This window comes from Rhinolophus sinicus, chromosome 16, assembly GCF_057876585.1.
Source record: "Rhinolophus sinicus isolate RSI-liver-muscle chromosome 16, RSI-T2T, whole genome shotgun sequence".
Lineage (NCBI taxonomy): Eukaryota > Metazoa > Chordata > Mammalia > Chiroptera > Rhinolophidae > Rhinolophus > Rhinolophus sinicus.
In genome coordinates this window covers 19,674,212-19,700,483 of record NC_142516.1, presented here as the reverse complement: position 1 = coordinate 19,700,483, position 26,272 = coordinate 19,674,212, and the positions used below count along the sequence as shown (strand labels likewise).

At 40.0% G+C, this 26,272-nt stretch overlaps 1 long non-coding RNA gene across 2 annotated transcripts in view; it reads left to right on the top strand.

Moving 5' to 3' along the window:
- Positions 1 to 26,272, top strand: part of LOC148754973 (uncharacterized) — a 55,402-nt gene that overhangs the window by 20,234 nt on the left and 8,896 nt on the right. Inside the window, exon 3 of one of the 2 annotated variants that reach the window (XR_016019490.1) lies at positions 8,001 to 9,008. The exons of the other annotated variant lie outside the window; for it this stretch is intronic. This is a non-coding gene — a long non-coding RNA (uncharacterized LOC148754973). Of the gene's footprint in view, positions 1 to 8,000; positions 9,009 to 26,272 lie in introns of those variants that run through there. 2 annotated transcript variants of the gene reach the window in all.

Below are 26,272 nucleotides of genomic sequence, written 5' to 3'. Positions count from 1 at the left end.
AATGAGATATGAGTCCCTGACTATAATTTTAGTTGTGTTCATTGTGAGGACAGGTGTTTGCTCTCTGATAGTAAGTAGACTTTAATCCTAGGTGTGAGTACAAGTCATGTCAACAGGGGTGGCTCCAGAGAAATTCAAAGTAATTGCCCACGATACAACATCATCCCACAACCAAATTCTCACACTGCAGAATTACTAACAAATAGAAATGGCAGCCTTGGCATAGCTCATTAGGTCATGGAAAAGGCACGGATTCTTCCAAGTCAACAAACATCTTCCAGGGCTTCAAGAGCCAGCCAGGCAAGCTATTCCAGCAATGGAGAGGTGTGGCTCTGGAATGTGGTGACACATGGTAAACACCCAAGTGCTGTAGTGCCTATGAGTTGTGTAATGAATGGGTGAGTCACAGATCACCCTTCCTGGTTTGTCAGCTACTTGGTCGTTCCTGGGAACTTGCTCCATCAGTGGCTCCATGCAAACAATCCTGGGGCTGATTATGAATTCACAGAGTCACCATCAAGAGAGGAAAGATAAAGGGACTCCTGACTCACATCCTTTAATCCAAGGAGGAAGATTCAGTCAGGGACTGTGTTTCCCTGAGCGTCTTCATTTTCATTAGGGCATTGTAAATGTATGATGACAGCACAAAGGAAAAAGCAAAGTAAGAGTCTGGTCCAGCAAAGTCAGCTCTGACAAGGTATGAAATCTTACCTACAAAACTGGTCAGTCAATAGTACCCACAGGTACAGTTGGTTCCATGTTCCTTCCAGTGAGCTCCCTACCACAAGTCCCCTGGCCATAATATTGGTATCGACACTGGTCACCCTGCCACCCAATAGTGCTGAACTGGGTGGAGAGCTTAGCTGTCCTCTCAATCCCAAGTGATCCAAGAAGAATCAAGAAGTCACATACTCCCAGGTTTAAATCCTGCCTAAGCTATTTAATAATTGGATGACCATGAACAAATAATCTCTGAGTCTCGATTTCTTCACCTATAAATTAAGGATAATAATATCCACTTTGTAGGGTGGTTCTGAAGATTAAATGAAATAGATATATAAAGTACCTAACACAAAGCGTCGCACAAGTAGAAGCTCCATAAATGATAGTTCCCATTGCTGGGATTAGTGAGTCTCAGAATGAGAAAGATGTTAAAAGTCATCCAACTAAAACCCTTCTTTTCTGTTGCTAGAATCCACTATTGCACACCCAAGACCTATGGTCAGCTAGCCTCTGCCTTGAATCTGTCCAAGGCAAGAGAAGTCCTCTTCAGGAGTTCTCAGATTCTTGCTGAAATTGAGCTGACATACAACTCACAGGGGCTTCTATTTGCAATGGGAACCCTTTGTCCATATGCAGTAGTAGCACTTCTGATTGTACGGACATACACTGCACAGCTCTGGGTATTGCTGTTCACATAGACTACAGTGTAAATGGTGTCCCCTTGGAGTTGGGCAGGGTGATGGATGGCCCTGTCTATATAATAGTCATCCAAATATTTGATGTCAATCTCATACTCCTTTGAGTCTTTTCTCCTCCAATAAAAACCTCCAGATATTTTCTATCATGCCTCACATGACAAGTTTTGTATCTCCTGTCACTCTTCTCTGAAGGCTCACCTGGCTAGTGCCTGGATCTCAGCACAGGGCTTTCAGTCACCGTCTGACCAGTTTGGAAAAATAAGCCTCACTTTTCACACCTCACACAGCTAAGCTATGTTCTTCTGCTCCTACCCCATGCTGTACTTGTATGATTTGTTTTATGCTTTCAGTTCTCACTTAATCCAAGAACAGGACTTTACATTTGTCCCAGTGAAATTTCATCTTTCTAGTTTCAGCTCATCCTTCCAGATGATGAAGACGTCTTTGTATCACACAACATATTAATTGTTTCATATTGGTACAAAGATTACTCAAGACTCATAGGACAAGGAATGGAACTCTTTATTCTACGCTTAGAAAATTTCTTCCAACTTGACATAGATTTTTTTCTATTTATTTATTTATTTATTTATAATTTTATTTAACTTTTTTTATTAGTTTCAGGTGCACAAAACAATGTAATAGTTAGACATTTATCATTTATATCCCTCACACAGTGACACAGTGACAACTTCCACCCACTACCGCTGACATCGCACACAGCCATTACATTTCCACTGTCTCTATTCCTAATGCTGTACTCTGCTTCTTGTAAATATATATATATAATTGCAGTTGACATTCATTATTGTTCAGCTTCAGCTTCAGGTGTACAGTGCAGTGATCAGGCATCTACATCATCCCTGAGGTGGTCTCCCCAATGAGACAAGTGTCCATCGGATACCCTACAAAATCTTTCAACATTATTGATTACGTTCCCCAAATTGACTTTCATATCCCCATGGCAATCTTGTGGTTATCGACTACGCTTTCTAATTCCCTCACCTTCCCCCTTATCCCCATCCCCCCTCCTATCTAGCAACCCTCAGTTTTTTCTCTATGTCTCTGAGACTGTTTCTGATTAGTTCATTCATTTATTCTATTCTTTAGATTCCACATATAAGTGAGATCATATGGTATTTGTCTTTCTCTGTCTGACTTATTTCACTTAACATAATGTTCTCTAGGTCCATCCATATCATTGCAAATGGTAAGATTTCATTATTCTTTATGACTGCGTAATACTCCATCGTATAAAAGCACCATAGTTTCTTTCTTTTTTTTTTTTCTATTAAATTTATTGGGGTGACAATTGTTAGTAAAATTACATAGATTTCAGGTGTACAATTCTGTATTACATCATCTATAAATCCCATTGTGTGCACCACAGTTTCTTAATCCAGTCATCTACCTATGAGCATTTCAGTTGTTCCCATGTCTTGGCTATTGTGTATAGTGCTGCAATAAACATAGGGGTGCTTAAGTTCTTTTGAATTAGAGTTTTGGATTTCTCTGGATAAATACCTAGGAGTGGAATTGCTGGGTCATAAGGTAGTTCCATTTTCAGACTTTTGAGATACTTCCATACTGTTTTCCATAGTGGCTGCACCAAACTGCAATCTCACCAACAGTGCACAAGGGCTCCCTTTTCTCCACATCCTTGCCAGCACTTGTTGTTTGTTGATTTATTGATGATAGCCATTTTGACTGAGGTGGTATCTCATTGTGGTTTTCATTTGCATTTCTCTAATGATTAGTGAGGTTGAGCACTTTTTCACATGTCTGTTTGCCATCTGTATGTCCTTTTTAGAAAAATGTCTCTTCATGTCCTCTGCCCATTTTTTAATTGGGTTGTTTGTTTTTTTGAAGTTGAGTTGAGTGAGTTTTTTAATAAATTTGGGATATTAACCCCTTATCGGATATATCATTGGCAGATATCTTCTCCCATTCAGTAGGATCCCTTTTTGTTTTATTGATGGTTTCCTTTGCTGTGAAAAAATGTTTTAGTTTGATGTAATCCCACGTTTATTTTTTCTCTTACTTCCTTCCCTTGCCTGAGGGGATATATCAGTAAAAATCTTACTCTGGGTAGTCTGTTAACTTTCTTCCTATATTTTTTTTCTTTTTTCCTTTCCTTCCTTCCTTCCTTGTTTTCCTTTTGATATTTGTTGCACTGGCATACAGTTAAGGTGTCTCTTTCTTAACCACAATATTATTATAGGAGGTTTTGTTGAGCTTTTTGTTCAAGTTATTTATTCCTTCAGACAACAGTTATTGAGCACCTGTTGTGTCTTGGCACTGTACTAGATACTTACAGTACAGACAGTGTTGTGTTGGTAAATGTTTAATAACTGACTACCCAGAAAAAAAATTCCCTAGTTTGTAGTGTTTGCTGATTTCCAAGGCATAACTACTTCCAAAACGGCAGATTTCTGACTACCAATGTGATGTCACTGAACATGGAGTTGGAAAGAGAGGCGCACAACCAGCTCTTGTGAGACAGCATGAGCCTACTCCAGTGCACCACTGATAACGTGCAAATGAACCACGTATGGTCTCCACCTTAGGAAAGTGCTTATACTCTGGTGATGCACAATGTCTCTCCCCTCTAAACCTATCGTGGAGAAACCATGTCAATGGAGGAAATAAGATTTGTCTGATATGATTTGTTCTCAGTGAATCTAGAGCCTCCAGAATGAAAAGGGCCATGCTGACATTATGATTTTAGCCCAGTGAGACTCATTTCAGATTTCTGACCTCCAGAAATGTAAGATAATAACTGTGTTTTTTAAGCTACCAACTTTGTGGTAAATTTGTTACAGCAGCCATAGAAAACTCATACATCAACCAATTCCAGGCCTCCTTCTCCCTGCCATCTTCCACTATAGATTCTAGAAAGTCCAATAATTTCTATGTCAGCAGTTCTATGCTCTTCTAATCCATAATGGTGACCTAGATACCACTTTCACCAAAATATGGTGTTCTGGAAACCAGAGGACCTTGACCACTGAAGAAAGTGTTTTGGCTATCAAGACATGACCTGTCACTGTAGTTTGATGGTATTTTTCTCCAAAGGCAGGGGGAAAGATAATGCTTCCGCTCTACAGTATTATGCTCAGCTGTAGTCACATCCAATGCAGGTGCTCTTCAGTTACACAGCTGTATCTTTAGGTGACACATGCACACACAGCCTCTTATCTCAAGGTGTCTTCATAGCGCTAGAGTGCCACATCCAGATGAGTTTCCAAATTTAGCGATCCATTCCATCTGGAACCACCTTTCCCTACAATCTCAGTGTCCCAACTTCTAGACACCTCATCTCATTCCCAAGACCCACTGCATTTCCTGGTTCAAAATGAGTGTTACTTCTTTCAGAGGAAAAAAGTCCTACTTTATTACAGTAAAAGTGCATTTTTGCTTTCTAATGTCTCTGAGGAAATTACCCCATTAGTACATAGTCTTGTGATTCTCATATATTTAACTTCACCTTTTGATCAGCATTGCTTCTCCATCTTTGCTTCTCCAACCATTTCCTCTCCCCTCCACCACGAACTCACCAACAAAGCAAGGACTTTGCCACATGCTTGGATCTTACATGAATGAGAATTCTGGGAGAGGTTGGAGAGTTTATGTACTGCCATAGCTTCCCCTTTCCTTCCCTTCAGCTGGGTGGGAAGCCTGCAGTTCTTTCCCAGAACCACAGGGTTTATTTTTTTCTTCCTTTTTATCATTACTTATATGCCCTCCACTGAGTCTCTACCGTAAGGTAAGTGATTTTTACACTACCATAAATGTTCCCTTGAAGAGCTCTCTTCTCTACCATCTCTGTGTTCCATTCTTCAGTTTCATGCTTTAGAGTCTCCAGAATTATATTCACTCAGTATATTACTCATGCTCTGTACTCAGGTACCCTCAGTTCATCATTCATTCATATGTTCTAAGTGCTGTGGGAAATCAAAGAGATTTCATGCGACATGAATCCTGACTCATAGTTCACAGTCCAGTTGGGAGATTACTAGATAACTATGCTGTGAGGTAGGAAGTGGTATGCGCTTTAAGAAATGAATAGATAAGATACAATGGGAACTCAGTAGTGGGCGAGAGGTCACTTCCAATTTGAAGAGAGGCCTCAAGAAGAAGGGCCTTCTAAGCTATGCCTTGAAAAGTATGAATGATTTAGACATGTGAAGAAGGGGGCGGGTGGCATTTCAGGCAGAGGAGGCTATCACGTGAGCAAAGAAATTAAGAGGGGTGATAAGCCTGGGTGTATCCATGGAGAAGAATGAAGTTCAGCTTGGACAAGGATAGCTGGGTAGGTAGAAGAGTGAAAGATAAGACTAGAAATGTAGGAGGGGCCAGATTTTGAAGGGTTGTAAAGTCGGCAAAGGATTTGGCCTTTTAGCTGTTGTCAATTCTAAAAGTTTGGTGAGTAAAGTCACGTACTTTTAAAAAATGTATAGTAACTGCTAAATTAAAAAAGAAAAAAGAAAGTTGGTGTTCAGTAATTTAACTAAGTTATGTAGGTTGTCATTTAATCTCTGACGTCTCTTGTTTTTTTGTTGTTGTTTGTTTGTTTGTTTTTAATTGGGGAATATTGGGGAACAGTGTGTTTTTCCAGGACCAATCAGCTCCATGTCAAGTCATTGTTTTTAATCTAGTTGTGGGGGGCCCAGCTCAGCTCCAAATCAAGTCATTGTTTTCAATCTAGTTGTGGAGGGTGCAGCTCCCTGGCCCATGTGGGAATCGAACCAGCGACTTTGGTGTTATGATCACTGCGCTCTAACCACTGAGCCAACTGGCTGCCCCTCTTGTTTTTTGTGTGTGTGTGTTTTTAACCACTGCTCTGAATTAAAAGGGGTGAGTGAAGAAAAGGCAACTTGGGTTCTGAAAGGCTCTGCCTGTGCATTCCCCAGAGATCAAGGCTGAAAACAAAAACATTTACCCAAATCTACCAGGTACTGGCCTTTTCTAAGCTGTGCAGTTGGAGAGACATTGTGCAGTTGGAGGATGAGGAAGCAGCTTTCAAATGAGATGACGGCTGCAGTGGAAATGACCTTGAAATGACATTCGGGAACCCAGGGTTGTTCCTGATTTCCAGGTCCCTTCCCTTCTTTGGCCCTCAGTTTCCCATCTGAACACTGAGAGGGTCTATCAAGGTGGCCCCTGGGCATGGGAAGTTCAGTGACCTCTGTCCTGTTAGCTTCTACAGTGTCTCAACCCCTCTGCCACTACCCACAGCGTGGGCTTGAAATGAATGTGCACCACTCTTCTTGCCTCATCTCTGGGAATTCTCTTGTCCTAAAATGCTGTACACAGATCTCTGAATTTAGGGAACATCAACTACAGTCCCCTTAATTCTATTACCTTCCCAGGTAGTTTTTGGCATGCATTGGAGAGAAGTTGCAGGTTAGAGTGATGCTAGAGCGGGAAAACCTTGAAGAAAACCAACTACAACCCTTTCTTCAAGGAAGGCCTGCCCTGGAGTACTGTTTAGAAAGTGGTCTTTAGAAAAAGCATGGCTCAATAGGATTAACTAGGTTGTGTTAATCTGTGAAGTGTCAGGTGGAGTGGGGATGACAGTCATCTTCTTTATGGAGTCAGGTCTTGGGAAAGTAACATTGGAAAATGGCCCTTTAATAGGGGTTCTACCTGTCACAGATTCCCTGGTCCCAATACCTGGAGTTGCAGGTGGGTCTAGGACATAGCTAACTGGTTTGGAAACACAGCTGTCAATCTTTTGGCCTCAGCTGTCACCAGGGGCAGGACAGCGATGAGAAAACGGCAAAGGAGAAAGAATAGAGGTAAAAGTAGGGATGGGAAGGAAAGGGGAGGAATGTAGGGTCCTAAGAGCACCCCAAGATCTTGCAACACAGCCTGGGCATGAGTGGGTCATCTTCCTAAGGAGATCTTGCAACACAGCCTGGGCATGAGTGGGTCATCTTCCTAAGGAGATCTTGCAGAGAAAGTGTGACATTTTCTACAACTTCTAACCTCTGGAAGTGGTGCCTTTCACAGAGAAGCCAAATCTGGTGCTGAAGCCACGGCCCCATCTGTTGGTGAATTCTTCTATCCAGACCCTTCACCAAAATGATTCTGTGGACCCAAGCCTGGCATGGCTAAGCTAGAAGGCCCTTGGAGGGAACCTAGGTGAAGCCCCTCTCTCTACCAAAAAGGAAAATTAGGCTCAGAGACAGGAAGGAATTTGCCAGAATCATTCATTTAGCAAGTAGCCACACTAGAACTTGATGCCAGACCTTTTTATACAAGGTGAGGACTTATAAGAACTTTAATATCATACATAACTTGTGGTCCAAATTTTGGATTTTTGCAGCTTGAGTTCTGAAGATCCTTACAGAGCATCACTTTGCCCTTTTGGGCTCCAGAACTGCCTGCAGAGCCAGCAGCCCCCTGTGCTGACTGTACTGTTTGATAAATTGTACTCCTCGCATCGTTGTTAAATAATAGTCTTCGTACTATAATTGTGTGATCAAAGGCAGCCTTTTTGTCCTACAGGCCTGGGCTGGAACGAGGACTTGATAAATGCTTAATCATATTTTACCCATTGCTCTTACCTCACAGCCCCACTTGCTTGATCACTGAGTCAGCCAACCATTGAAAGTCCAGTGGCCTCCACCAATCAGAACACAAACGATGTAAGTTTATGGTCTTGTTTCCCCTAGCAACCAATCTCTTTGATCAACAGCTCCTTACAACTTCAGCCGTTATAAACCCTGCCCTAGCCCCTCCATTTTGGAACATATTTTCAGTTCAGACTGAGGGCTGCATTTCCGGGTTTGCAAATTGTTACCTGAATAAACTCTATTTGGTATCTCCAGATTTTTGTTTACAAAGGTGTAGTGATTAAGAGAACATCTGTTTAGAACCAGACAACATAGATTCAAATCCTGCCTGCACCTCGACTAGCTGAGAGAGTTAACCAACTTTCTTAACCCCTTTCAGGCTCAGCTACCCCATTTATAAAAATGAAGACTATAATAGAATCTACCTCACAGGATTTTTGTAATGCTTAAACAAAATACTAAATGAAATGCACTTACTATAATTGACTCATATATAGTAAGTGCTCAGTATATATTAGGGGGGAGAAGCCCATGCTCTTTCCTAACCCCTGCAATAACACCTCCCACCCCCAATTCTTGTCCCCAAACCAAACTGCTGGGTAGATGATACTGAGATTTTCCACAGCTGGTCATAGACATCACTCCTTTGTTTTTATTTAAAGCACCAGTCAGGGAGGGAAGGAAGAAGAGGGCCTCACTCCACAAGTCCCACCTCTCTCCATGCTCTGTCTGTTTATGCTGGGGTCACAAATTTAAATATCCACAGAGAACTGACAGATATGTAAACAATTAAAGCAGACCAGGTGAGATGTGTGACAAATTGGGAGTACAATTTGATCCTGGCCCCATAAAATGGCCTTTGTTTGCACTTCCTATAATACTTCCTGTGATACTGAGGGCTGGTAGAAAAACAGCCATTATACCACCAGCCATAGTTTGAATGATAAGAATGTTTGCAATGTCACCTTTGTGAGGATGTGGAAAATTCTTGACTGATACCACAATCAACACTAGGTGTGTACCTTGTAACGACTGATCTGGGCTTTTAGCTCATGGACATGGTGAACTGTGTAACCACAACTTGTATGAGTTGCATTATTGACAGCTCAGAGGCAAATTTGTGGCCACACACAGAGATGTGTCATTTAGTGTCATTTTAGCTCTCTTTTTTTCCTTTTCTTTCTTTTTTTTTTTCTTTCTTTCTTTCTGTCTTTCTTTCTTTCTTTCTTTCTTTCTTTCTTTCTGTCTGTCTGTCTGTCTGTCTGTCTGTCTTTCTTTCTTCCTCTCTCTCTCTCTCTCTCTCTCTCTCTCTCTCTCTCTCTCTCTTTCCCTTTTCTTCTCTTTTCTTTCTTTCCTTCCTTCCTCTTCCTTCCATCCTACCTAATTTTCAAAAATTCCTTATTTTCATTAAGAAAGAAATTGTGCTTAGTGTAATATGTTCAAATAAAAATGTATAAAATAAAATGTATAATTAAAAGGACCACACCTCCAGAAATAAACTCAGCGAGAGTTTGATAGATTTTCTTCCAGTTTTATTTTATTGTATACCTACACTATATTAGCTTGCTCGGGCTGTGTAATAAAGTACCACAGACTAGGTGATTTAAACAACACAAATTTATTTTCTCACATTTCTTGAGGCGAGAAGTCTGAGATCAAGGTGTTAAAACAGGGATGGTTTCTTCGGAGGCCTCTCCTTGTCTTGTAGATGGCTGTCTTAGCTCTGTGTCTTTACATCACTTATCCCTGAGTGAATCTATGTCTTAATTTCCTTTTCTTATGAAGACACTAGTCATATTGGATTAGAGTCCACTCTAATGACCTCATTTAACCTTACTTCCTTCTTTGAGGACCTGATCTCCAAATACAGTCACATCCTGAAATACTGGGGACTAGGGCATTAACGTATGAATTTGGGGGGAATATATTCAGTCCATAACACACATATTTTTTTCTATACAGTTCGGCAATTTTCTCACTTGAAGAAGTTTCAACATGTTTTCAAATCAGAAGAGTAGGAGGCTGAAATATTGCATACTTACCTTTTTCATCCCATACATATAGCAAAGAAGAAAGGGGTTGTGATGGACCATTGGTTCAACAACCAACAGCATCAGTCAAAAAAATATGCTGGCTCTTCACTGCCTCTCTTCCTTCTTCTAATTGCTTCTATTTCTTTGTGTTTTCATCTGAAGTTTATGTTATTTTCTTATGCCTGTTCTTCACATCACATATTAAATTGACTATGGTATAAATTATGCTCTAGTTGCTATTTCTATGATATATGTTTGTTAATTGCTATTTGGTCCTTGTTTTCTTTTCTTAGTTCTCCTAGCATCCTCGTTTTATCTCAGTTGATTTATTTACTACATCTTTTATCTCTTTTTTTCACAGAAGTCACTTTTATCTGTAAAGTGCAAAGCATGTGTTATCTGAAAGCCCCTGCTGCTTCCTGGAATGTTTTCTCCAAGTCTTCTGTTTGACTGTCAAAGAATGCAAGTATTTTCTCTTTTACTTCCCTCCTTGTGTCTTTGAGATCTTTTTACATTCTTCCCCTAGTACTTAAAAATGGACATTGATGCCCAATGTTCAGCCTTTCAGTGGTGTGTGTGTGTGTGTGTGTGTGTGTGTGTGTGTGTGTGTGTGTTGTGCGTATGTGTGCACACAAGCAGGAGTCTTGAACAGTTGGCATTTGTGAACTTTGTCTCAACTCTCATCCTCTGTAACTTGACCTTGTCAGGGCCCATTTGGTCCTGTGGGTGTGCCTTCCACTTTTAGATTGTTCCCCTCCCCAGGTGAGGCTCATTCCCTTCAGGATCCTACAACCCCTTCAGCATTGCCTTGATGTGGCAGCCAAATCTATTTTAGTGTCTTTCATATCAGGATTAGAAAAGATTTTCTTACTTCAAGGTTATATAAATATTCACCTATATGTTCTTCTAGTAAGTGCAAAGTGACTCCAAATTTATTTCTTTCCAAATGGCTAGCCAACTTTTCCAATGTCATTTTTTAATTATCCAAATCTTTCCTATCTATACAATGTACTGAATAGTGTTTATATGTATAGTGTATATGAGGTCTGACAATTAAGTTCGCGAACGTGCCACCGTGAACTTACATCGGCAGCACTGTACAAATAGCTCGGTAAAGTTTCATAACTGTGGTACGAGGTCAGACAATTAAGTTCACCAATTTGTTGCAATGATATTGCTAACCTTTTTTGATATCACAGGGATTATTCCTTATGAATTTTACCAATTGGACAAACAGTTAACCAAGTTTACTATTTGGAAGTGCTAAAAGGGCTGTGTGGAAAAGTTAGATGAAAAGAACCTGAACTTTTTGCCAACAATTCATGGCTCTTGCATCACAACAATGCACCAGCTCACACAGCACTGTCTCTGAGGAAGTTTTTAGCCAGTTATCAGATAACTGTATTGGAACACCCTCCCTACTCACCTGATCTGGCCCCCAATGACTTCTTTCTTTACCTGAAGATAAAGGAAATATTGAAAGGAAGACATTTTAGTGGCATTCAGGACATCAAGGGTAATACGACAACAGCTCTGATGGCCATTCCAGAAAAAGAGTTCCAAAATTGCTTTGAAGGGTGGATGAGGTGCTGGCGTTGGTGCATAGCTTCCCAAGGGGAGTACTTGGAAGGTGACTGCAGTGATATTCAACAATGAGGTATGGAGCACTTTTTCTATGATGAATTTGTGAACTTAATTGGCAGACCTTGTATAATATACTGAATAATACATCTAGAACTTTTCTAGGTTTCTCTTTCAGTCTCACTAAAATAGCTCTTCTGGTTACACCTATTTTCAGAACACTAATGTATATTCACAAGCATATTATATTATATTATTGTGCATATTACAGTGTTTCCCAAAAAATAAGACCTAACCGGACAATCAGCTCTAATGCGTCTTTTGGAGCAAAAATTAATATAAGACCCAGTATTATATTATATTATATTATATTATATTATATTATATTATATTATATTATATTATATTATATTATATTATATACCGGGTCTTATATTATATTAAAATAAGACCAGGTCTTGTATTAACTTTTGCTCCAAATGACGCATTAGAGCTGATTGTCCGGCTAGGTCTTCTTTTTGGGGAAACACGGTATATATGAAATTTTAGCTTTTTTATTTTTTTTAATTTTTATTGGGGAATATTGGGGAACAGTGTGCTTCTACAGAGCCCATCAGCTCCAAGTTGTTGTCCTTCAACCTAGTTGTGGAGGGCGCAGCTCAGCTCCTAGTCCAGTTGCCGTTTTCAATCTTTAGTTGCAGGGGGGCGCAGCCCACCACCCCATGCGGGAATTGAACTGGCAACCTTGTTGAGAGCTCGCGCTCTAGCCAACTGAGCCATCCGGCCACCCCAAAATTTTAGCTTTATAAAATAGGAAATCGAAAGGTGTACAAGTTATATAAATGCTCCCACTGCTGTCTCCTCCCATTTATACTTCATGTACAAGATCTAATCATAACGCTGACCTGATTAGAGCACAATGGATATGCCTCAAACAAGAAAACCTAGACCACCTCTCTTGCCTGTGGATAAGGCTGCCTAGAGCAGGGCAAAGGAACCCATACTGTGACTCAAAAGTTATACATTTGCCTGATGTTATCAAATCTTTCTTTTAATACAACATAGGGGGAAAGTCTCGAATAGATTTTTTAATGATCTCAACAAATGGCCCCCAAATTTATCTTAGGACAGAAGCACTCTTTGGTTAAAAAAGTATTTCATCATCCATTTAGATATATAAAGTTGCTTCTCAGGTTGTAAAACCTGGTCATGAAGTATAAAGAGCGAGTTCAATTGCTTTATGAGAACAAAAAGAATACTTTAAATTCCTAAGAAGCGAAGACAGAGATAGAAGAGGTAGAGGCCAGTGATACAGTAAAACCTGCAGTGGTGGGAGAGCTGGACAGATTTTTAAGAGGATATCTAATATTTAAAGTTGAGCTTTTAGTATTGTTTTGACATAAACTCCTGCATCTCTCCAAGGTCTCAGCATCATCTGCTCCTCAATGAGGAGCATATGTGTCGGAGGTACGGGAAGTGGAGGAAAGTACCTGTGTTCATGTTGAGGTCTATGTGTTGTCGTGGAATGGTTCAGAATCTATACCTATTCAGCAGAAACATGATCTTAGAGCAGAGGTGATCATGAGCAGGTAGGTTCCCCAAACATTTGCAAAAATTGGAGGAAGGTCATTGATTTCTACAAGTTATGAAATGGGGACTTTAGATTATAATAAATCTTGCAAGTAAGGTGACCCCAGCTGGCATCTCACAGTTACCTAAAACCTCACTGACTATATATGTGTTTGCCTTTCAAAATAACTGGCATCATTCATATATTTAAGGAAATGAATCTCCATGTCACTCAGTTTACCTCCCAGAAACTAGTGGGGAGAGAGAAGGAATAAACAAAATTTCAAAGCTTCTGTCCTTCTAATGGTCCATTTGCAAGCAGAGCAAATTAGATATGACTAAGTTTTTTTATCTGTAAAATGTGGCTAATTGTAATAGCTTCTTCACAGGATTGTGGAGAAGATTAAATGATTAATATATGTAAAGTGCTCTAGAAGTGCCTGGCACACAGTAAATTCTATTTATGTTTACTATTATGAGATGGAAGAGGAATTCTAAGAAGAAAGGACCTGGAAATTTCAGAAGCAGGGAGAGGAGTGGGTGGGACCCAGAAGTTAACTGTATAACTTCCACCCGATCACCTCAAACCCTTTTAATCATATTAAAAAATAATAATAAAAAATACCTGTTGGAACTTTTTTGGAGGGAGTCACCAGGCAAAGAATCATGGAACAGGAGCTGAGTTATGGAATAGAAAAAACAGCATCAGAAGGTGTCATGTAAATGAGACCGAGAGCGTTTAGGGAGCTGGAACTTGAACTCAGAGCCAGAAATGACCAGGAGTCAATAAACTTCACAGGAGTCTTTGAACATACTGGAAAGTACACAGGATTTCCCATTGCATATGGGATTAAAGAGATCGTGCCAATTGGAAACAAAAAACAACAGTCCAGTGATGATCTCAGCTGATCTTGTTGCAGAAAAGCAGCGAGAACTGAGAGACTCAAGTGGCACCCAGAGATCAGGAAGAACACAGCTTTATTACGCCGGTGGGCTCAGCGGGATTGTTCCCAAACACTGAGCACTTACTGGGGTCCGGCACTTTGTTTTATAGGGTTAAGCCTCTGGGTTGGGGGGAAATCTGGCTGGGGTGCCGGGGAGGTCCGTCCCTAGCAGCTGTGATCACTCAACATTGTTTTGACAGGGAGGCCTCTAACTATGGTGCCCACCGGAGACATCTCTGATAATAAGGTATGGGAGGAGGAGGGGGATGGAGCTCCGAGCCGGGGGCCTGCAGGAGAGAGCTCCGATAAGGGGGGGATGGAGCTCTTAGCGGGGGCCTGCAGGAAAAAACCGTCCCAACAATCTAAGATCACATTAAAAATAGAATATTCAAGAAAGTTAAGAAATAACTTAAGTTAAAAATACATCACACTTCTGGGAAAAGGGATGGATTAAATACACAAATTACAAGGTCCCTTTCAGCCTATCCCCATTAAAATGAACAAAAATATCCAAATTTAGAGAAGGCCTCAAGCTCATACATATTAAAAAATTGACCAGCTACAATTCAATCTGTACCAAACTGAAAACGGGTGCTGGGAGTTGAAATATGAACACTCAAGTTGGTGTGCATTACTGTTATGGGTAGGGCACAAAATTCTGAGGGTCCCACTATTACTACCCAATAGAGATAGGGTGGGTTGTTCTCAGGAGTCCCTCTACTAGGGTGAGAGGCTATAGTTGAAAGAGGTTTTGTTTCAGCTGCAGGAGGGAAAAACCCTGTGAGAAAGTTGTTTTCTTGTTGATGAGAAACCTAGAGGGTAATGGCTCTGAGAAGCTGTACAACTCTATCCCTAATCTGGCCAATCAATGAACTAGCTGTCCTTGGGCAAGTAATTGGGGGGCAGTGGATGGGAGTGGGGATGGGGTTGGGGGAACAGGTGCCAACCGACAAAACAAAATCCCCACCAGCATCTCCCTAACCAGATGTCCACTGAAATGGCTGCCTTTCCCCAAAGTTGGGATCAAACAGAAATTTGGAGACTCATCCCACTGTTCCCCCAGCCAGGAGGCCCCAAAGCAGTGAAGTTGCTCACAGGATTTTTAACAACTTTTGAAAGAAACCTCAGATGCCCAGATGATTACTCATCATCATAAAATACAAATAACAATAAACAAATGGAATATGAGGGAGTCCAGAAATAGAACTTTACATATATGGCCAACTGATTTTTGATAAAGGTGCCAAGGCAATTAAAATAAGGAAAGAATAGTCTTTTTGATAAATCACACTGCTGAAATACCTTACCTCACACTATATATACATCACCCTTTATCTCATATTACATACAAAAATTAACCCAAAGTGGATCATAGTCTTAATGTAAGAGCTAAACTATAAATGTAAAAGCCAAAACTATAAATCTTCTAAAAGAAAACATAGGAGAAAAATTTTACAACCTTGGCCTAGACTAAACTTTCTTAGATACGATATAAAAAGCATAAACCACAAAAAATGATAAGTTGGACTTTGTCAAAATTTAAAACTTTTGATCTTCAAAAGATGCTACTAAGAAAGCAATGGACAAGGAGAAAATATTGATAGTATGTACATTTGCCGAAGCACTTATATTCAAAATAGCTAAAGAAGACTTGTAACTCAATAGTAAAGAGACCAACAACTCAATTTTTAAAATATTGAGTTGTTTTAACAAACACCTTACAAAGAATATATATGAAAGGCCATTAAACACATGAAAACATCATTAGTCACCAGGGAAATAAAAATTAAAACTACAATAACATACTATCACATACCTACTAGAATGTCCAAAATAAAAATGACAGATAATATCAAGTGTTGGAGAGAATATAGGCGACCGGGGGGCACTCTCATACATTGCTAGTAGGAATGTGAACAACTACAACCACTTTGGAAAACAGTTTGGTGGTTCCTTATAAAGTTAAATACACGTTTACAATATCACACAGCAATTTCTTTTAATAATTTTTTTTAATTTTTCAATTACAATTGACATACAATATTATATTAGTTTCAGGTGTATAATATAGTGATTAGACATTTATATAACTTATGAACACCCTGATAAATCTAGTACCCATCTGACACCATATATAATTATTACAATACTATTGACTATATTCCTTATACTTTACACCCCCATGACTATTTTATAACTACTAATTTGTATTTAATTCCTTTCCCCACTTCACTCATCCTCCCAACCCCACTTCCATCTGGCATCCATCAAAATGTTCTCTCATCTATGAGTTTCTGTTTTCTTTGTTTATTTTGTTCTTTAGATTCCACATATAAGTGAGATCATATGGCATTTGTCTTTCTCTGTCTGACTTACTTTACTCAGCACAATAACCACTAGGTCCATCCACATTGTTGCAGATGACAAGATTTTATTTATTTTTATGACGGAGTAACAATCCATTATGTATATGTATCACCTCTTCTTTATCCATTCACCCACTGATGGACACCAAAGCTGCCTCCGTATCTTGGCTATTGTAAATAATGCTGCAGTGAACATATGGATGCATATGTCTCTTTGAAGTAGTGGTTTGGGTTTCTTCAGATAAATATCCAGAAGTGGAATTACTGGTCCTTCTTTGTCTCTTGTTATAGCCTTCGTTTTAAAGTTTATTTTGTCTGGTATAAGTATTGCTACTCCAGATTTTTGTTTGTTTCCATTTTCACAAAATATCTTTTTCTATCCCTTTACTTTCAGTCTGTGTGTGTCCTTTGAGCTAAACTGAGTCTTTTGTAGATACTATCTGTAAGGGTCTTGTTTTTGCTTTTGTTTTGTTTTTAATCTATTCAGCCACCCTATGTCTTTTGATTGGAGCATTTAATACATTTATAATGAAGGTAATTGTTGGCAGATATGTAGTTATTGTTTTTTATTATTAATATTTTTCACCTTTCTTCTCCTCCTCCTCCTCTTCCTCCTGTTCCTCCTCCTCCTCCTCCTCCTTCTTCTTAAAGAAGTCTTTTTAACATTTCTTGCAATACTGGGTTGGTGGTGATGAACTCCTTTAGCCTTTTCTTGTCTAGGAAGCTCTTTATCTGCCCTGTGACTCTAAATGATAGTCTTGCTGGGTAGAGTAATTTGGTTTTAGGTCCTTGCTTTTCATCACTTTGAATATTTTGTGCCAATCCCTTCGGGCCTGCAAAGTTTCTGTTAAGAAATCAGCTGACGGTTTTATGGTAGCTCCCCTGTAGGTAACTAACTGCTTTACTCTTGCTGCTTTTAAGAGCACCACCTGGCCACTTCCACAGATGACACACCCAAAGGGAAAACTGAGCAGGCACCAGAGACCAGCTAAAGAGAATCTTGCTCTGTAGGGTCAGCCCCTGTGCCACAGCTCCTCCACTGTAGTCTTGGCCAGTCCCGACAACCAATCAGACTTAGGGGAAATCTCTCCCACTGATGTGCAAAGAGCAACCAAAGCTCAACTACAATAAGAGGGCACACGCAACCCATACAAGGGACACACCTGCAGCCCCCAGCTCTAGTGACCAGGGAGACTGCACCACTAGGCCCCACAGGCCACCTACCATAAGGCCACTGTACCAAGACTGGGCAACATAACAGTTCCACCTAATACATAGGAAACAAATTTAGGGGAGAAGGCAAAATGAGGAGACAAAGAAATGTCCCAAATGAAAGAACAGAATAAAGCTCCAGGGAAAAAAAATTAAACAAAATGGAGACAAGCAATCTACCAGATGCAGAGTCCAAAACACTGGTTATAAGGATTCTCAATGATCTCAGGGAGAACTTCAACAAAGAGATGGGAAACATAAAAATGGAGCTAGACCAAATGTTGTTTGTTTGGGGGTTGTAAATTTTTGACAGAATTTAGGAAAGTCTGCAGCATAAGCGAAGACTGGCCATTTGTAAGGAAAAGCCACTGGAAGCAGCTTGGGTGGGCCCACAAGTTGGAACAGGCAGGGTCTCAGGGAATCACCAGGGTGGGGTAAAAAATGTCAGCAAGGTTGATGGAGACTCAGCTATGGTGCTCACCTAAGCCTGAACCCTGGGAGGAAAGAAGGCTCAACAAAGGAACAATGGCTTCAGCCAGCACTTCTCTCTGGGAGAAACCTGCCCCTCCAGCCCTTGCTCTAAAGCCAGACAATTAAGTTCCTCCCTGTATGGCCCTGGTGCCTTTTGAGCTGCTGCCACAGCACTGGAGCGTGAGGCAAATGAGTCCATCAGTGAGTAAGTTCATGCGCTGGCACTTTAAGAGGAACACCTGGGACTCCAGCGCCCTCCATCTCATTTAGCCACAATCTCTGCTGGTTTTCACAGCCAGAAGTTATAGGGACGTTTCTTACTGGAACCCTAGGCTGGGGAGCCTGGTATGAGGCTAGGATGCTTTGCTCCTCAGGGGGTACCTATGCATCAGAGATATCCCTCCCAATTTTTAACCACTACATGCGGGGTTAACCACCACGTATGGGGACAAGCCCGTTCCAGGTTTCCACCCCTCCTACAGTCTTGGCATGGCTTCTTCTGTATATCCTTAATTGTAGGACTTCTACAGCTAGATTTCAGGTGATTCTCAATGATGGTCATTCTGTAGTTTAGTTGTAATTTTGATGTGGTTGTGAGAGGATACAATCACAGCATTTACCTTCCCCGCCATCTTGACTAGAAATCCCCTCATGCAGCAATTTTACTACTAGTTATTCACCACCCCCCAAAAAAAGATGTCTGTATAATGATTTGTATATGAGTGTTCATAATAGTTTTATTCATTCTAGCCAAAAATTGGAAAAAATCCAAATGTCCATCAAAGGTCAGTGGATAAATAAATTGTGATATATCCGTACCACCCAGCATCAAAAGGGAACAAACTATTGACACAGGCAACAAAATGAATGAATCTCAAAACCATCCTGAGCTAAAGAAGTTAGACACAAAAGATTACATACAGTATGACTCTATTCATATGATACTCTAGAAAAGACAAATCTCATATGCAGTGAAAGAAAGCAGACCAGTGCTGCTTTGGGCTGGTGGCCAGTGGGTGGAGATTGACTGGGAAGCAGAAAGGAATTATTTGAGATGAAGGAAATGTTCCATATCTTGATTGTAGATGTAGTTACATGGGTTATACATTGATCAAAAGCCATTAAACTATACACTTAAAATGGATGCATTTCATTGTATGAAAATATATGTCAATTAAATTTACTTAAAAAAGAATAAATAACTTTGATTAAAGAAAGCTATGTAATATAACAATAGTATCTTTATGATGATAAACAGGAATCTGGACCAGCCAACTAAAGGCTTAGTATGCAGGATGGTGGGATACATATAAAATAATCTCATCTTTCAAAAGAAAAAGTCATTAACGGATAATTACAGATTCAGATTCTGATCAAGATAAAAGTTTACTTAGCAAGAACTGCTAGTTGTCTCCCCTGAAGATGCAACAGAAATGTGAGAGAGGTGTTCATGAACTCTAGAACCTAAAGTAAAACAGTGAAAAGCCCTTGACGAGACAGAAAGTGGTTGGGTCTTGGTAGGGAGGTAAATGAGTTTTGGAAGCCTAATAGTAATAAAAATAATACAAAGTGTTTATTGTTTACCAGACATACTTCTAAGTCTTGTATGTTTATTAACTCATTTAATCCCCTGAACAATTCTATGAGGTAGAAATTACTTTCCCCATTATACAGATGAGCAAACTGAGGCAGGGTAAAGATAAGTAATGTGCCTAAGGTCACAGAGCTAGTAAGGGCTGAGCCAGAATTTAAGCCTAGGCAGCCTGGAACTAGCATCAGGTTTTTGTTTTTTGTTTTTTCTCTGTACTATGCTGTCTCCCATTTCAGTGTCAGGAGCCACAGGACAAGGGAATGACTGAGGGACCACACTCTCCCCCTGCTATTTCCTTTCCCCAACATTGCCTTCCCTGGGTGAATAGCAGAATCGTGGCAATGCCCTCAGAAGGCCAAACTGAGAGGGCTCTTCTGTCCTCCATGGCAGCTTCTGATACGACAGGTGCAAGTGGGCAACTGGCCTCTGATCATTACCTTGCTTCTCCTCCCATTTGTGACTAGGAAATTACAATCTAAGATACAACCCCCACAAAAGATCCTTGCCTGGAGGAAGTGGTTTAAGATTGCCTAAGGAGTGGGATTGCCCAAGGTACTAGGGGAGCATGCTAATGTGGAATGGTTTAGTCAACCAGAGGTTCTCCCATCCCACTTATCTGGTAAAGAAGACAGTGTTCAGGATTTCATCCCTCCTTGCAGACACAGGGTCAGGCAGGATGGCCATCAGATGCAAAAGAATATTAGCTCACAAGAAAAAATAACGAGACATCTGCTGAGCAAAAACACTATAAAATAAAGACAAAAAACTGAAGAGCCAATATGAGAGAAAGCGGAATTAAACGACTAGCAAGATAAATATCAAATTAAGCATTATAGATGCCCTGGGAAATACAGGGAGGGAATTAGAAATGCAACAGTATGACAAGAATAACAGATGTTACAAGGAAGAAGCAATGCCATATGAGAAATAAGGTAAGTAAATAACTTTAATTTTATTGCTGCCTAAATAAGCAATTATAAAAAATGAAAAAAGCAAAAACTATGTCCATGACAATGCATAATTAAAACTAGAGAATACTGCATGATGGGAGAGATGGCTGGACCACAGGGATGTGAAATTGTACTAAAATACTTGACTGATTTGGAGAGAAGACATGGATAATTTGAAAGGAATAAAGAGACTGAAAATTATGTGACTGGGAGAATCATATCAGATAATAAAAGCCAAAAGAAAGCTGGAGTAGCTGTTCATAGGCAAAATAGATTTTAAACTCTTTATCTTCCCCATCCCCCTAAAAGAAAAACAGACTAAGGGAAAAAATAATAATGATGTCATATAATTGTACAAATATAGCAGAACCAAAAAGACATAACAATTGTAAATATGCAAATATATATATATATATATATATATATATATATATATATATATATATATTCATAATATCTATAGCTATTTAGCCTTAAAATATATAAAACCACAACTGATGGAACTAAGGGAGAAACAGATAAAACAACCATTTCTGGAAGAAGTTTTAACATTTCCTTCTCAGAAACCGAGATCACACAGACTTAAAAAATTAAGTATTGGGGTAGTTGGATGGCTCAGTTGGTTAGAGCGCAAGTTCTGAACAACAGGGTTGCCGGTTCAATTCCCACATGGGATGGTGGGCTGCACCCCCTGCAACTAAAGATTGAAAATGGTGACTGAACTTGGAGATGAGCTGTGCCCTCCACAACTAGATTAAAGGACAATGACTTGGAGCTGATGGGTCCTGGAAAAGGACACTGTTCCCCAACATTCCCCAATTAAAAAAAAAAAAACTTAATTCCCCAATTAAGTATCAGTATACAAGATTTAATAAATATAGAATTGGACATTTTTAAGCCAGGACTTATCTGCATATTTTTTTCTTAGCACATCTAAAGAAAAAAGCTCATTATAGCCGTGAGTCTCAAAAGTAGGAAGAGAATACAAATTCATAAAATTAGCAATGATGAAAGAAATTTATAGAATCAGAAAAATTAAAGCTCAATTTTTAAAAGTTGAAAAATCTGCATGAAATAGATGAAATTCTAGGGCAGCTGACACAACAAAAGTGAGACTCTAATATAAACATGGAATATCTGTCTTTAAAAAAAAAATGACTAGACCCTGGCTGACCCAGAATTCATTTGCTTTAATTCTTAGAACTATTATTTAATAAGTACTGTATTAAGCACTCTTCCTCATAGCAACTCATTTCATCTTCATAACAACCCTATGAGCTAGTTCCATTATTATCCTTTATTATTTTATATAGAAGGGGGGACTGAGGCATGGAGAAATTATCTTGCTCAAGATTACCCAATTTACAACTATGTTATAAGTAAGCACTTATAATGTACAAATATTAGAATATGAGAGGTAATATCATTATTTCTATTTTTTTAATTGAGAAATTTGACTTAGGGAGGGTTAATGAATTTTCCCAAGGTCACAGAGCTAGGATGTGATGGGGCAGGTACTTGAATCCAGTTAGTCTCATTCTAAGAGCCTAAGCACATGAGCACTAACCTGCCTGTCACTGATGAGATCGGGGATAGTTTTCTATATATTCCTTTTGAACGTGCCCAAGATACATTGTTGGGAGGTAGGGAAGTGAGCTCCAAAAATAGTACGTAAAATATTTCCTTTAAAAATATAATATAGATTATATATTGTATATTATAATATATGTTTATTTTTATTTATAGAAATTTGTTTTTATATTTGTATGTATATAAATTTATACTTATTCATATAAAATTTATAATAATTATATAATATATTATGTGTAGAAAGAGACACAGAGAGAGAGAGATAAAGAGAGAGAGAGAGAGATTGAATAATTTGGGAATCATATACAGCTTGGTAAGCATTTAGTCACATTGCATGTGTTGGATCCCAGCTCTACCATATGTAAACTCAGTAAACAAGATATTTCATCTCTCCACGCCTCAGTTTCCTTTGCTGTCAAGTGGGGCTAATAAGGCACCTAACTCATAGGGCTGTAAAGATGAAACAAACTGCTACATGGGAGAGTGGTTGAACAAGGGCAACTGCTTACTAAATATTAGTTACTTTATTTGTTAACAATGGCTATTTCTGGAGAATATTTTGCTGTTGTTACTTTTGTAATCAGGGGAAATTGTTAAAAATTAGGAATCATAACCCTACTCTAATTAAAACTGTGATTTTGATGCAGAAATAGGTAAATAATGAACTAAGATAGAGATTTCAGAGAATAAAAATGTTGACTCAGTGGGGAAAGTATGGGCTATTTTATCTAACCAATTGGAGAAAGTGCTTGGCTACTCTGGGGGAAACCAAAGCTGAAGTCCGGCAGGGCTGTGGTCGGCAGTGGGTGTTGGGCTAACTGAACCGTCCTACCGATCTGCTGTGGACTGGTGAGCTGGTTTCATTCAGTGCCCCCACGTTGCTTTTTCTTTTTTCTGAGTTAGGGTATCCTCCTGGGGTGGGAAACATGGCTAGGTCCCCTCAGGACAGTGTTCTTCTCTGCACTGGCTGCACACTGGACTCACCTGGAGAGCTTTTAAAACTACTGATACCCTCCCCCCCCACACACACCGAGCATTTAAGTCATCATCTCTGGAAGAGAGCCCAGACACTGGCATTTTTCAAAGTCCCCTAGATGAATCTAATGGGCAGTCAGGATTATTAAGCACTGCTTAAGCGGGTCACTATTTTACCCAAACGATATATCACATATTGATTTCCTAGGACCAAAACTCGTCACTCTTCACACGAGTTGTTTATTAAGAGGTTCAATATTCCTGCCTTCCTTCCCTTAGGAAGCCATGATTGACAGGTACACTTTGCATTTAAATTTTCCCTTGGAAACTTTAATTGCTTGAGCTGTCTTAACAGAATGGAATTTTTACATTTCCCTGGTTGAGTGAGAAAAGACTCTGCACAGTGTGGCTGAACTCTAACCTCTATGTCTGTATAGATGGTCCCTCAAACCCAGCAAAGGTGGGTCCCGTTTACTTGCCAGACTTGTGCGCTACTAGAAATGCAGGATTAAGTCAGTTAAGAGCAGAGCCAAAAAAAGTCACCAGACCACTCCACAGAACCTGAAGTGATAAGGAAACCAAAAGTCTTTGTAAAGACAAAGTTCTTCCTGCATTTCCAGATCTCCTTGATTTCCAAGTAGCCAGCCACCTGCACGCAGCTTTCACTTTGGACTAAACAATTTAAGGAAGGAAAAAGATTATTCTAGGTCCAAAAGGTTCTGAGAAACCTTAAGTAACCTTGCCTTTGGAGAGTACATTTCTTGGCCTCTTTCCTTTGGCCTGCAGGTCCATCTTCTGTGTGTGGGAGAAGAAAGCTGTTTATCTTTTCCTAGTCAGTGCCTTTTTCTAGACCTATATGCCTGAGCTCCTGCTGAAAGCCCTATTAACAACTGCTTGGGGGGAGGGAAGCTGCTTAAGATTAGACCACTAGAGGTAAGGTCGAGTGGGAGGACCAGTTAATAGAGGCACTCATTTCTGTATCCACCGTGTTTATGGTGCAGTTTGGTAATAAGCCCACAGAGACTTAAATTATTGACGCTGAAATGACAAAACATCTCAGGTCTATCTAGAAACCTGTGAAAGCTATCCTTGGGAGGTGAGGGCAAGTTACAAATGGGAACAGCTTGACTGAGGAGTTGAAGAAATTATTTGACCGCTTAATATGAATACACTCCTTGCGTTCACTGCACTCTGGTCTCCCTGTGGAACTGGAGCAACTGCTAGAAAACCAACACTGTGCAGACCAAGTATTACACAGAAAAGTAGAGTTGTCACGGGAAGTATGAAAAGAAAAACTAAGAAGGGTCATTAAGGTCTCCATTAGGTCTCAAGTTCTCTCTCCTGCAGACTGGCCAGCCCAGGCGTAGTGAAGTAAGACTGAGCCCAGTTCCGGTCAGATGTGAGGGAAAAGGTACGTGCTTAGTGTTAGCCAGGTACGCTGGACCAGACTGCCATCTGCTGAACTCTTCCCATACATCTCTTGCTTTTATGTCACACACCTTGACTTCCTTCAGCCTTGTCACATGAGACTTGGTTAGAGATTTGCCATTTACACACATTTTCTTAATCTCAAAGGAACTCTGTAGAATAGGGAGGTCATCTGGGAGGTGGAGAAGAATGGTGACCTTATAGGGCTGGGCCTGGGAGGGACTGGCTGGAGGAGCCCCACAACTGATGGCCCCAGAATTCTCCCACTGCCTGGTGTGATTTGGGGGAGACTCTGGTTCATCTCCTTGGGGACAAAAAGGGGGCTCTAAGGAATGTAACCTTGCAGGGTGATCCAATCATTAATTCCTAACTGGGCAGATCAAGGTGAGTAGTCATGTCCCAGGTATATACCTTCTTTAGTAAACCATTCATCTTTGCCTTAAGCAAGCCCTGTACATTGTTTCTGTGCATCTAGGTTAACACAGCTTTGAAATGCCTCTTTTCAGACCCCTCAAGAAAAACCACCCTCAAGAGAGCATGCAATCTTGTTAACTATCCTGTAATCCAATCCCTGCCCTGATTTCTCCCACCTTAGTTCCCTCCTTAATTCCAAATGGATAAAAGAAGCTGCAAACTGAGATTCTAGGAAGCATGTATCTTACTCCTTTGAGATCTTGTTTCTAGGTATATCCCTTGTTTGGCTCAAATAAATGTTTATAAAAATTCTTTATAGGTTTGGATGTTCTTACGTGAATAGCTTTAACATATGTGGCCTCAGAGGAGAAGGGAGAGGGGATGCTGATAGACTTGGAATCTCAGGGGGTCAGAGCATAATCTGGCAGACACCTCTGAGTATAATCTGGGCTCTTGACTTTTCCAAAAAGAGGAAAACTGAGAAATGTTTGTGATTAGATTATTTTTACAATAACCCTGACATCATGCTCAAATCATGGAATCACATAATCATAGGCCTTGCCCATCGGTCCATCCCAACTTTTATAGAAAGTATCCCTTTCAGTAACATTAACATCAAGGGTGGCTACTATTTTATTCCACTTCTTTCTGCCCACAGGGCCAGTACTAGGGGGAGGTAAGTGAGGCACTCACCGAGGTGTACAATTTAAGAAGTGCCAAAAAACTTAGTGTTAAACAGACAACCCCAGGTCCAAAATGGCATCACTGGTGCTGAAAGCCCATGATACCAAATCTAGATTTAATACCTGGTCTAACTGCAATTTCAACCTCTCCCAAAAACATAGCCTTAATCAACTAGTCTGGAATTTTCTGGCCAAGCACCAGTAAGTAATCTGGGCCCTCTCCATCACCCCACCCCCAAAAGAAAGGGGTAATCTGCATGATAATAACCCTTCACATTCTCTTCCCCCAAAGAAAGTGTCCTGGGCCCAAAATAATCCTTTCTTTTCTTTCCCTAGTAGATCCCTTGCCCTACCCTGTTTCCTCTAAACATTTTCTGGATAAGACCCCCTCCCTTCCTCTAAGGGAAGCTTTTCTTGCCTGAAATAATCCACTCTTTAAACTTCTTAGCCTCACCCTCTTTCT